The sequence below is a fragment of the Camelus dromedarius genome, chromosome 1 (genome assembly GCF_036321535.1).
Source record: "Camelus dromedarius isolate mCamDro1 chromosome 1, mCamDro1.pat, whole genome shotgun sequence".
NCBI classification, from domain to species: domain Eukaryota; kingdom Metazoa; phylum Chordata; class Mammalia; order Artiodactyla; family Camelidae; genus Camelus; species Camelus dromedarius.
In genome coordinates, this window is record NC_087436.1 from 76,380,113 (window position 1) to 76,394,281 (window position 14,169).

Below are 14,169 nucleotides of genomic sequence, written 5' to 3' on the forward strand. Positions count from 1 at the left end.
TTTTCAATCTCTGATGAGTGGGGATCAGTTTTAGAAGTTTTGATTTCACCAAATTTATACATATCTTGTCTTGAATTTGAGAGTGTGTACCCTGATGGTAAGGGCATTGAATTATATAGTTTGTGACTAGGAAATTTAACATTTTTTAGATTGTGTCATGACCAATGTATCATCACAGTTGGTAATCTTCAAAACAGTGATGCATTTTTCTACATGCTGTTCCCAAATGTGCTGGACCAGCTGTTGAGAGCCATGCCATCCAATCGCCTGGAAGACCTCTTCGTAGACCACAAATCACCTAACGTACTATCCCTCTTTGTTCTAATAAAGAATGGAGAAATTAAAGCAAGCTACCGTGGTTTATTGCTCATGTTTTCTCTGTTAAGCATGGGCTGTGGGAGTCACTGCATCCGCATTAGGAGGCCTTGGCATTCTAGGCAAGCACTCATAACAGACGAGCCAATGAGTTTAATATTCACAGCCATGAAAGTGATTGTTTGCTTGAATGCTTGAATCTTGAAATTTTTGATTGTGTATGTGTGTATGTGTGCGTTCTTTGTCATTTTCCCAGTGAAAATTGCCCTGACACTGATCTCAATGTTAATGTATTCCTGCTTACATTTGACTTTGGAATATGTTATGGCTAATTATCATTACACAGGATGAAAGATCAGAGCCCTGAGTGAGGTGCTTGGGTTTAGGAACAAAGGGAGGCCAATTCAGCATCCTGGCTCTAGGCCCAACAATTGTAATCCAGCATCTTGAAACTGGTGGGGTCTTTGCGTCTATTTTTTTTTTTTCCTTTTTCTCCCTCACTTTTTGAAAGGGGGTAGGGGAAGGGGGTTAAGGGTTTGAAGGGGCTGAAATTTCCCCTTGAACATGATGTCAATATGTTGGCATGTCTCCTTTTATTAAGATGCCATCCAACTGATAACAAGTCCTGCTGTGTTTTACCAACATAAAAAATTAGACTGGAGACCGAGGAGCGGCAGGTGGCTTTTGGCACCAAGAAATAATCACACTTGATGTGGAAAGTAAAGTAAAAGGAGCCATCTGTTCACTGCAGGAGGACGTGAAAAATCACATTAACATATTGTCACTAACATCATGAAATACACAGTTAATAATAAATTTAGTTATCATGGCAAGTCGTGTTGGATACTTACTCTGAAAATGCGGAATATGAAAGATGCTCTGTCTTGCCCACCCCTATCCTTTTTTTTAAAAAAAATATACGGACATTAAATCTTTCCTTGGGGTGTGTGTGTGTGTGTGTGTGTGTGTGTGTGTAGGAGTTGGGGGGAAGAAAGTGTTTAATTTTAAAGCCTGGCTGTCGTTCATTGTTGCTGACTAAGTGAGCAAAAGAATCTCTCTTGAAGATGGAATTAATAACTTATTTGATTCTGTCCACTTACCATCCACCATATTCCTCTATTGCTTGTTACCTGGATGGAGAAAAAGAGATCTGGGAGAGAAATAGGTTATTTTGATCATGTCTCTTGCACAAGACCCAGAGCTTGCAAACCCTTCTGTGAAAGGCTTGGTTGTGGCAGATCTCTGCCTGAGAGGAGAATCAGAGTCTGTGGCTTGCTCTTGAGAGTCTAATGGGCATCTGAATCTGGCTTTAGTCAATAAAGTGTTCTGCTGCATATTGTCCTAGTGGATTTTGGGTGAGATGCCTGCACATACTTTACAAGAGACCAAACACATTAAAGCAACTTAATGGGAAGGGTTCTTGCACTTTTTTGATATGTGTATGTTATTTACTTATGTCAACAAAATAAAGAACCTGCGGAGGCTGGAGGTCAAACTAAACTTGGAAAAATGAGGGTTATTGCTGCTGAGTCATCATTAGAGCCATGTTTACACACCTTTTGCTGTAACCGTGTGCTGCCTAGTTTCTTGAAGTCACTGTTCACTAACACTGCAAATTTGTGACTCAAATCCACATTAGTAGTAGTATCAATATCAAAATCTCAGCCTCACTATTTACAAAATTACAGTTATCATATACTAGAATTCTAATAAATAACTTGACCAAGAGTTATTCTCCAATTATGATCGTTGGTCTATATCTAGTCATTATCACATTTGCCAGAGAGCAGCAATATATAGATAATTTTAAGAATACCTGTATGCAATCATGTGAGGAAAACTAGAATAAAAATCAGGATTTTAGTTTCAGCTCTGACTCTAACTAGCTTTATGATCTTTAGCAAGTCAAATTACTTCCCAGGCTCTTTTTTTCTCAGGGGTACAATTTAGGTACTCTCTAAAGGAACTTGCCCCTTTCTAACATTTATAGATTTAAGAAAATGTTGTTCAGTGAAACTTGATTTTTATTTTAAGTCAGTGGAAGAGAAATGATGTGCAAGGAGCAGTCATTTCAGTCGTATATATTTACTTATAAAATCTGATTGACCCTGGAAGGTAATATATGAATTAGGGTTGCCAGCTTTCATTCTTTAGGGTGTGATTGCATTTGGGGAGAGCTCTGTTTTGTTGGGAGTGAGATGGTGGTGGACTTTTCCTCTGTTACATATGTGACATTCTATCACTAAGGTGAACATTACTATGTATTCCTTACTTCGGTGTATACTCTGCCACCTCACTCCAGTCATCATTAAGTCTCATGAACAGAGACTTACTTTTTTTTTTTTTTTTAACTCTTTAGAAATGTTTCTTAAAAATGATACACTTCTGTTATTTCAGTTAGATGATCTAGACACAGAATCCACTTAATTTTCTCCACTAGTCTTGGATCATATCCTGGTTCATCTTCTGGACATTCTTCCTTCTCTCCTATATCATTTCTTTTCCAAGGTAATGTCAGCTCATTTTCCTTCTTTAAGGAAACTTTTCCTGACCCTTTAACCTTAGTTTGTACTTTGTACTTACCTTTTTCAGGCAGTCACTACACTTGAGTTAATTGTTCAGTGTATGTCATCTCCGCTGGACTCATGAAAGCAGCCCCCACTTCTCTGTCATGGTCACCAATAATACTAGGCAAACAGAGCACTTAATAAATATAATTTTATTGATAGTTGGTCACTCCAGCCAACTGTCAGGTTTTATCAGGTTTCAGAGAAAATGGAATATGTCTTTGGCATTGGCATCATCCTACATTTATGCTCAAAGTCTCAGATGAACTTTAAGACACTGTTTCGGAGGTTATCATTCCTATTGGAGGCACAGGTAGAACTGGTCACTATTTTAGGGTTCCTCTGGAGCAATTAGAATGTCTAACAGAAATCCTAGCATGGGCATCAAAACAGTTTATGGCTCTTCCAAGGCTCTTGGATTCATTTTTATAATGGTCTGAAAATATATTTCCAAAAAGTTGAACAGTGTACTTACTAAATTCTCAGTTGGTCCTGGGGCTGATCCAATAGTCTGAATCTACCAAAGCATTTAAGTCTTACCTGGACAAACTATTCAGTAGACAGGAATCCATCATTTTACCAAATTTCATTCAGCCTGGGGGAGACATGTAAGTTTAATTTTATGGAGATGAAAACTGGCAGAGAAATATGTTTTATAATCCCAAGTAAGGGCTATATATCTCTTCATGTGTTACCTTGCAGTAGTGTTTAGAATGAAGAGAATTTGCCGAGTGATTACGATTTGAAATGATGAAATGAGTTACTGGTGTTCTCCCAAAAGTTATCGTCAGAACTGTTGTATGGTCACATATATTACATGGAAACCACATGATTAACTCATTGTATGTTTAGTATTTTAATACATATTTACTGAAACATGTTTATTAGTAATAAATTATCCAGTAATGGGAGACATACTTATTGCTCTATTGTTTTATTAACTGAAAATCTACTAGAAAACAGCCACCAGGAATGAAAATGTCTGTGATAATTACCTAAAAAGGTAGATAAAACTAGGAAATCATCATAGTGAATGATAATTATACTCTATAGGAAGTTGCCAAATGTTTACACTTAGGTTGGGAATATTTTGCCACAACGCATTAAAAATCACCTCAGACCCTTAGAGGCAGCTGTACAAACTGACAAGCATTTTCAGAATTGACAGTCCCCCTTACCCAGTAGATATTTCATTCCCTGCATGCTGGGCTTCTTTGCAGTTGTTGAAAACCAGGGCAGATGGGCACTCCATTCAGCCTGAGGGGACAGGAATAACACACTTCAGAGCACCGGGTGCCACGAGATTCCTCCTTTTCATCAGACGGCCTAATAGACCCATGGAGGCCAGGAATTCAGTCATATCCTAGAAGGTCTTGCAGGTGGTCATCATTGAAGTGCCTGGTAGACTTCCTGCGGACCCCTGGGTTCACAGAGAGTGCTGAAAGTGTGGCTCTTTCACTGTGACAGCCAGGCTTTGACATGAAATAGCATATTAGAGAAACTGATGTTCTGCAGTATGGAAAACATTCAGAGGTTGATGTCGACGAAGAATCCTGGTGTTTTTCTTTTCTCTCTTTCTGTCTTTATTGTGGCAAGAACACCTAACATGCTATCTACCTTCAGAACAGATTTTTAAGTTTGTAATACAGTATTGTTATCTTTAGGCACAATGTTGTTCCTTAGATCTCTAGAACTTACTCATCTTAAATGACTGAAATTTTGTACAGGCTGATTAGCACCTCTCCATTTTCCTCTCCCTGCAGTTCCTGGCAACCACCTTTCTATTCTTTGCTTCTGTGAGTTTGATTGTATTTGATAACTCATACAGCTGGAATCATGCAGTATTTGTCCTTCTGTGACTGGCTGCTTTTGCCTCTTTGTTGGCTATCTCTGCATATCCTCAGTAATTGCATCTATCAGTAAGTACTCTTTCCTCTTTTCCCCTGAACTTTGGAGGCACGCAGTGGCTCTTGATTCAGCACTATCAATTCCTTTCTAATACCCTGCAACCTTTTTTCTCTGATTACAGTGTAAGCTACCTAAGGAGACAAGATTGCTTCAGGCATTTTATAGTCTTAGTAGTGCCTTGCACATGCGAATAATAGTCTGTAGTTTTGCTCTTCTCCTTTTACCTTCCTTCCTTCATTCATTTAAGAAATATTTACCAAGTATCAATATTTAATAATTGCTAGGATAACCTTTGGGAAACAACTGTGAACTAAACAAACACAATCCTTGTCCTTGTGAGGTTCATGGTGGATCCAACAAAAACTGAGTAAATAAAGGTAAATGGATTGCAAAGTGTATTAAGTGTTAAAAGGGAATATAAGTCTGAGTATTACTGGGGATGTGAGAGGTGCCTGGTTTTTCTCTGTCCTGCAATTTTTCTTTCTCATTTTTATCTTAGCTATCTACTGTCCCAAGTCAAATATTCCAAATCTCTTCTTTCAGTTGGGTGTATGTCCACAGAATAAGAACTATGAAAGTTAACCACTGTTATTATTATTTTCTCTTTCCAGTACCCCTCTCCTGTGTGTGTGTAAGCAGATTGCTTGCAAGTAAGGGAGGGGGGCATGGCTTTTCAGTGGCGAGATGCAGTATGCCTTACCAAGTACCACACATTCAACAGATACTATGTGTAGAATAATTTTGATTAGAATTCAGAATAAGTGGGTTATATATGCCATTAGGCACCCTCCTACATAATTTCATACATAGTTTTACATGGGAAATAAATAGACACACAGGCTTATTATGTGAATTAAGCTGAAAAAATGCATATATTACAATTGATAAGAAATTAAATATGGCATATGTGTTTATGGCTCAATGAGGGAACGTGATTCTTGACTCTGTATAATTACCAGTAGATCCATCAAATAATCTGCCTTTACATTTTGCAAAAGGTAGACCCTCAAGAGAACTATGTTGACAAACTGAACTTCAAAAATTAAGAGGGATGAAGAATTTACAAAGAGTTAGTGTGTTAGTTTGCTTAGGGCTGCCTGTGCCAAGGACTGGGTGGCTTAAACAACAGAAATTTGTTTTCTCACAGTTATGAGTCTAAGATTAAGGTATTGGCAGGGTTATTTCCTCCAAGGACTCTCTTCTTGGCTTGTAAATGGCTGTGTTCTCCTCTTTGTCTTCACGTGGTGAATCACATTGATTGATTTGCAGGTATTAAAAAACCCTTGCATCCCTGAGATAAATCCCACATGACCAAAGTGTATGACCCTTTTAATGTATTGTTGAATTCGGTTTGCTGATATTTTGTTGAGGGTTTTTGCATCTATATTCATCAGTGACATTGGCTTGTGATTTTTATTTTTTGTAGTGTCTTTGTCTTGTTTTAATATCAGGGTGATGCAGGCCTCATAGAATGTGTTCAGAAGTGTTCTTTCCTCTGCAAATTTAACAAGTAGTTTGAGAAGGATAGGAATTAACTCTTCTCTAAACGAATGAAATTAGAACATTCTCCAACACCATATAGAAAAATAAACTCCAATATAAATTATAGCAATATTTATTTGCATCTGTTTCCTAAAAAAAGTAAATAAAAGCAAAAATAAACAAATGGGACCTAATTAGACTTAAAAGCTTTCACACAGCAAAGGAAATAATCAACAAAATGAAAATACAGCCTACTGAATGGAAGAAAATATTTGTAAATGATATGACTGATGAAGGGTTAATGTCCAACATATATAAAACAGCTCATACAACTCAACATCAAGAAAACAAACAACCTGATTAAAAGATGAGTGGGAGAACTGGATAGACATGTTTCCAAAGAGGAAATGCAGATGGCCAACAGGCACATAAGATGCTCAACATTGCTAATCATCAGGGAAATGCAAATCAGAACCACAATGAATTATCACCTCACACCTGTCAGAATGGCTATAATCAAAAAGAAAAGAAATAATAAACATTGGCAAGGATGTGGAGAAAAGGGAACCCTTGTACATCATTGGTGGGAATATAAATTGGTGCTGCCACTGTGTGAAACAGCACTGAGGTTTCTTAAAAAACTAAAAATAGAGCTACAATATGATCCAGCAATTCCACTTCTGGCTATATATCTGAAAAAACAAAAACAAAAACAAAAACAAAAACACTAATTCAAAAAGATACATGTACCCCAGTGTTCACAGAAGCATTATTTACAAAAGCCCAGATATTGAAACAACCTTAGTATCCATCAACAGATGAATGGATAAAGATGATGTGGTATATAGGTATATATGTATGTATGTATATAGGTGTATGTGTGTGTGTGTATATATATACACACACATACACATATACACAATGAAATACTACTCAGCCATAAAAAGGAATGGAATTTTGCCATTTGCAGCAGCATTGATGAACTTGGAGGGCATTATGCTAAGTGAAGTAAGTCAGACAGAGAAAGACAATGTATGATGTCACTTATATGTGGAATGTAAAAAATACAACAAACTAGTGAATAAAATGAAAAGGAAGCAGACTCACAGATACAGAGAACAAGCTAGTGGTTACTAGTGGGGAGAGGAAATGGGAGGGGTGAGATGGGGTAAGGGAGTAACAGGTAGACACTATTAGGTATAAAATAAACTACAAGGACATATTATACAACATGGGGAATATAGCTCATATTTAATAATAACTATAAATGGAGTATAACCTTTAAAAGTTGTGAATCACTATATTATTGTACATCTGTAACTTATACAATATTGGACATCAACTATACTTCAGTTAAAAAAATAATAAGTAAATAAATTTGAAAAAAGTAGGAAACTCCTTAGAAGCCAACTGTAGAGGGACAGAAGGAAGAAGTAGTAGTAGCAGGGACAGGGATGGGATTACCTAGTGGAAGCTGGAACCATCCAGGGCCTGGAAACACTGAAGCCTCACAAGAAACACAGGGGCTGCCAGAGGTAATGCTCGAGGCAGAGAGAGAGGCGAGAATGCTCTAGTCTCTCCCCTCCTCTTAACTCTCTATTTTTCTTCCAGGGCCCCTAATGGCCAACCCTAGACAGAAGCCTGGCAGTTACAGCCCGCTGGGGTCTGTTCTGCATTTCAGAGAGAACAGGAGGAAGGCAAGGAGTGAATGTGAGGGCAAACGAGCCCAAGACAGGTACAAGTACTAAGACATTGGACATTATAAAGTGATTCAAAATCCTTCAAATTAATGAAGGCAGATTTACATATTTATATTTATGGTTAGGGACTGTTATATAAATCTACCCACAACTGCCCAAACAAGACTTACTTTATCTTGTAATTTCTTTAAAAATATTTCTTCTCTTCTTTGCCTGGAAGACCCATTCCCCCTCCCACCCCACAATCTGTGCATTTCTAAATTCTAAATGTTTTGTAAAGCCTTGCTTAAATTCTCCTTGAAGTTTTCCAAATTCTTCTTTTCTCTTCTTTCTTCTTAACCCCATTCACTCTGTACTGGTCTCAGGGCACTGAGAATGTTCCCATCTATATTAGCAACTGTTTATGTTCCCAGTATGCACTTTTTAAGAGTGGGGCCTGGGGCCTTTATATTTCATACAGTTTTTAATACTGCAGCTTGCACATTATTAAAGATCAATAAGTATATCTAGTAAATAATTGTACTTAAGAAAACTTTTATAATAATGGCATTATTCCCACTTAATGTTTTTAATCTTGTTATCTTTCCTACAATTTTTCCATCATCTTCACCATCCTGGATAACAAAGCTAATAGAACACAAGCATTTTTTTTTTTTTCCTTTTGGATTCCCTTTTGAGGGAAGATGCATTTCATTTTATGTTATGTAGATGAGAATCCTTGGACTGGGAGTCAGGGAAATTACCCTCTTGTCCCATCTAAATATCAAAAGGCACATGAAATTTTGAATGCATATGCGAAGTTAATAGATCTTTTCGATTACCTTTCCCTCTTTGCATGGCCACTTTTGTAGATCTTGAAATAAATCTATTCCTTGCACTACATTTATTGAGTACTGACTGTGAGCCAGGCATGTTCTAGGCATTTGAAATATGTCAGGAAACAAAACAAATCATTTCCCCCCCTTGTATTCTAGCAAGAATAACAATAAACATAAAAAATTTATAAGTTTACTTGAGGCAATGTCTAATGTGAAGGAAAATTGAATGAGGTTAGTAAGATCAGAAATGCAAGGACGGAGGTGGGGGACAGGTTGCCATTTAAATAGGATGGTCAGAGGTGGTAAAGGTGACATTTGAGCAGAGACTTAAAGGAAGTAATGAAGTTGGCAATACAGGAGGAGCTTTCCAGACAGAGAGAACAGGATATAAAGGCCCTAAAGTGGTAAAACACATGAAACAGATGTTCCTAAACTTCTTAGTTTCATGGAGCTCACAGTGTCTGTCCCCACCCCAGTGTCTCTAGACGAAAAGAAGTATCTAACCAGTTCTATTCATGAAGTTGTCACAAACAACTTGATAAGTATTTTTGTCCAAATTTAGTAGTTGTTTGGCAATGTACATATATTATAGATAACTTTTTTTTTCATTCTTACATAACCACAGTTACTTATGAATGGACTGTGTGTTCCCATTGGGGACTCACCTTGGATGAGGTAGTAGGATTTGGTCAAACTTTAGATTTATTTTGAAGGTAGAGCTAGTTGGGTATGTTGATGGATTATATGTGAAATATGAGGAAAAGAGAGGAGCCAAGGATGACTCTGAGATTTTGGGCTGAGGAACTGGAAGGAAGGAGTTGTCATCAAGAGAGGGAGGGTGGACTGTGGGTCAGCAGGTGTGGGAGCTTCTTTCTTGACATGTTCAGTTTCAGACATAAATTAGACATGAAAGTAGAAATGCCAACTAGGCAGCTGGTTATAGGAGTGTGATGTTCAGAAGGGAGGCTTGGGGTGAAGATGTGCTTTGGGATGATGAGAGGTACATAGATGGTATGTAAAACCATGGAGCTAAATGAGATCTTGTAGAGAATGAGAGAATGAATGCAGATGGGGAGAGAAAAGATCCAAAGACCGAATGTTGGGACACTTTAATAAGAATAGGTTTGGGAAAAGTGAAGGAACTAGAGAGTGGATTTAAAAAATTAGGGAAAAAACCAGGACAGTGTGTTATTCTGGAAGCTCAGTGAAAAGCAGATCATCTACTTTGTCTGATACTTTGGAGAGGCCAATGAAGATAAACAAATAAAATGCAGTTTGTTAAACACTTCAGTAAATTCAGAAATGAAATTCTTTTAACAAAATAACTAATGTTACTATGTGACCTGTCAAAAAAGCAAAATTTTTATTAGACTCTTCTATTAAAGAATATCAAAATGAATCTATGTATGTTAATGTATGACTGAAGCATTATGCCCCAGAAATTGATGCAATATTATAAACTGACTATACTTCAATAAAAATATAAATGTACTAAAAAATTTTTTTAAAGATGAGAAAATCAGGAGATCCTCAGTTCTTATTTTATAATTGACTAGCAGTATCTAGTGATAACCCTGTAATGAGTTTTATACCAAAATGGAAATTTGTTAAATCTTAAGAAAGTTAATTAAAAATAATCACAGTGATCTTGATAGACAAAATTTATTTTCAATTAAAAAAAATTGGCAAGAGAAATATGTTTGAGATCCAGTGCTTTTTTTTTGCATAGTGACTTAATATATACCAAGTGATGCTGAATATTTGCAGAACATCTGGTAAGAGCAGGTAGCAATTTCCTTTACAATATGTTTTAAACGGCAATTTGATAAAGCTGGAAAATAACAATTTTAATGTTCATTTAAAAGTGACTTTGCAAATAAGCAATTTTATTCCTGTTTGTTCTTACTGCTTGAGTTGGTTTCCTCACTTTAAACTAAAATTTCCTTAAATAAATTTGATAGAAAATATGTTAAATTATATTTCATCATTCTTTAAACAAAAGCTCAACTCTCTCACTTTCTTTTTGAAACCTTCTATTGTCAAAACAACTTACTTATTCTTTATTCCAAAGGCACTGTTTTGACCCCATAAAGTTTATAATTATTAGGATTTCTGTGTGTTCTCCAACAGATTCCTTCTTAATCTCTCTCGCTCCTGTCCAGCTTAAATCTCATGACTGATCATCTGAACTATACTTTCCCTGGTTATATCAGTCTGGGTTCAGTTAAGAAAACAGAGTCACACTAGGTATTTAAAACATGATGAATTTAATATAAAGAATTACTGAAACATGATGGCTGAGCCAAAAACCTAACAGGGAATGGTGAGAAAATTAGCAAAAACAAGAAGTTGCTACCATCCCCAGGACTGAAGAGAAAGCTGGAAAGGGCAACATTCTGAGTGCAGAGGCAGGGCTTACTGAAGGGAGCTAGACCTATGGGAGCTGGGATCAGCAAGGGAGACGATGTGCAAGGAGAGTTGGAGGAGATACAACTGCTTTCAGAAAGACCAGTCAAAGCAGAGCAACGGGGGTTAAGCAGCCCTAGTGTATCTGTCATTGAATCTAGTTAGAAAAAAAGAAACCATAGAAATTATTATTATTGTTGTTGTTATTATTATTATTATTTACAGGTGCACAGTGTTTATTGAATGGATGAGTAGGGTATGGCAAGACGAAGTTTTAGACTATAACTGTTACAGTAACAAAGGTCCACTGAGTCGCAGGCAGAGCTGTGAATAAGGAACTGGAATCCTTAGGTAGATGTCTGTAGATAAAATGTTATTGGAACACAGCCGTGATTTTAAATTTACATGTTGTCCATGGCTGCTTCCACACTACAGAAGCGGAGCTGAGTGGTTGTAACAGAGACCAGGTGGACCACACAGCCTCCAATGTTTACTATTTGGCTCATTACAGAGAAAGTTTGCCCAGCTCAGTTTTACACCCACACAAGAATCATGCTGGTAGAAATCATACAGCCATGCCGATTAATATTCTCTTTTATGGGCACTCGTTTTTCTTACACTTGTACTTGGTTATTTCTCAGTATCTTTAACGTGTCTTCATCAAGTCTCTACTCAACACTCATCCCTTACCCCAAGCCAAGTGCTATGCACGATCACTTCATTGACAAAATTGGGGTAAAAAGAAATTGCCTTTTCTTATTTCCTGTTTGAGAGCTACAGACATATATATTAACAAAGCCTGCCTTTCCTTTTTGTCCTCCAGTCTCAGAGAGTGAGTTATCTTAGGTACCCGTTTCACCTCTCCACCTGACATTGTCCCATCCCACCTGTCCCTTCACTATTAATCCAACTGTATCATCAATCTTGGTCTCCTTTTTAAAGACATTACGGAGTAGTGGTCAGGAACTTTTAAATTGGCCAACTAGGCTCTGATTCTACTCTACTACTTACTAATTCTGTAACCATTAGCAGTTTCTTTTGATCTTTATCACCCTTAGCATCCTTCTTTGTAAAAATAATTATTCATAGAATTTTTGTAAACATTAAATAAGATGCTACATGTAAACATTTAGTGCAGTACCTGCCATGTAATGTGTTTAATATGTTTTAACTGTTTTCAAAATATCACTAAATTTTTACCATCAGCACTTCAACCTCTAAAAATATTCAATCCTTTCTCAAACTAAAAAGAAAAAAGTCCCTTCAATCCTATGCCTCCTTCTGTTACTACTGTCTTAAACCTCCCTTTTTCATTCAGATCTTACTTCCTAAGTAGTCTTGTCTCATCATTTTACTCTTCTTTCATTTCACAATTTAACGCATTGCAATTTGATTTTCTCCTTTAACTGGCCTTCTGAAAATGCTCTTGCAAAGGTCAACAATGATGTTCTAGTTCCCAACTCCGTTCATACTTCCCAGTCTTTATATTATTTACTCTCTCTACAGCATTCAGTCTTGTTAATTGCTCACTCCTTTTGTAAGTTTCCTATCCCTGGCTTCTAACACATTACAGTTTTCTGATTTCTCAGCTAATTTCTCTCATTCTTGGTTGTTTCTTCACCTGTCCATGCTGGAGGTTTTAGTTGTCCTCACTGTACATGCCATATCATGTACTTACTGGGTAACTCCTCTGTCCCAGGGTTTCAAATTGACATCCATATGCATACAAAACTGTAACTACAACCCAGATCTTTCCCAAGCTCACGCATAACATTACTAGCTGCCTGTTGTACATTCATATCAGTGTGACCTACTTTTAAGTTCAGTATATCCAAAGACTCATGTTCTTTCTAAACCTGACTCCCTTTCTTCATTTTTGACACAATTCTTGGCTATTATCACTCAGTCAGAAAGCTCTGAGTCATTCTTGACTCTTTCCTTTTCCATATGCTCCAAATTCAGTGAGTTTCAAAGTCCAGCCGTTTTTTTTCACTCTTAAATATCTCACTCTATTTTCTAGTGTGAGGACTCACACTTGGGCTCATCTCTTTAACCCTCACCATCTCCAGACTGTGCTGCAATAACAGCCTCCAATTGAAAGCCTTTCTACCTTCAGTTTTGAATGCATCAAATCCAAACCCATGCAACAGCCAGCTGTGTGTCTATGTATATCTGACTATGCTGCCCTTCTAGGTAAACCCCTCAAAGATTCCTCTGAGTGTATGTTAAACTTGAAGCTTTTTCACATGCCATGTAACATCCTCTGAATTGGGGAAAATGTCTTCCTTTCTAGCCTCATATCCTGCAGATCTAAAAATCATATTTTATATTTTTGCAGCACTGAACTAAGGGTTCAGAAAGAAGGATCATCAACTCTTTTTTCTCTCTGGGCTTGGCTCTTGCTGACTTCTGTGACATCCTTCCTCCATCTTTCCTCCAGCCCTCTGCATAGCCAAGTGCTTCTGCATCACTTAGGATCAGCTAAGGCGCCCTCCCGCTGTAGGTCTTCCCAGTCTAGGCAGTCTCTCTTTCTGTGCTTCCTTCTGTTTTAGCTTTGCATTTTCTGCTGTATTATAATTATATAACATAGTGTTTGGAAATGAGTTGGCATTTCATATCTCTGAAAATTTTTTGTGTGTGTGGAAAGAATTATCCTAGGTTTTATTCAACACTTAATTGTTATTTAAATGTTACTTACAAGGTAAAGGGCTAAGTGCTGGGATGTTCAAGGATACATAAGACATAAATCTTCCTTTCAAGGTTAGGTGGTCAAGGAAGAACAATGTAGCAAGCAGAGAGTTAACTAATTTACAAGCTAGAACAAGGTAGAAAGTGTCAAGTGCAGAACAGCAGTGAAGATGAAGTATTGAAAGAATTCATGTGAGATAGAGATTAATTCCTTATAGTATATATTGCCAGATACTCAAAGCACTACCCAAATATTTTGATGTTATATCAATTCAATTCAAGGAT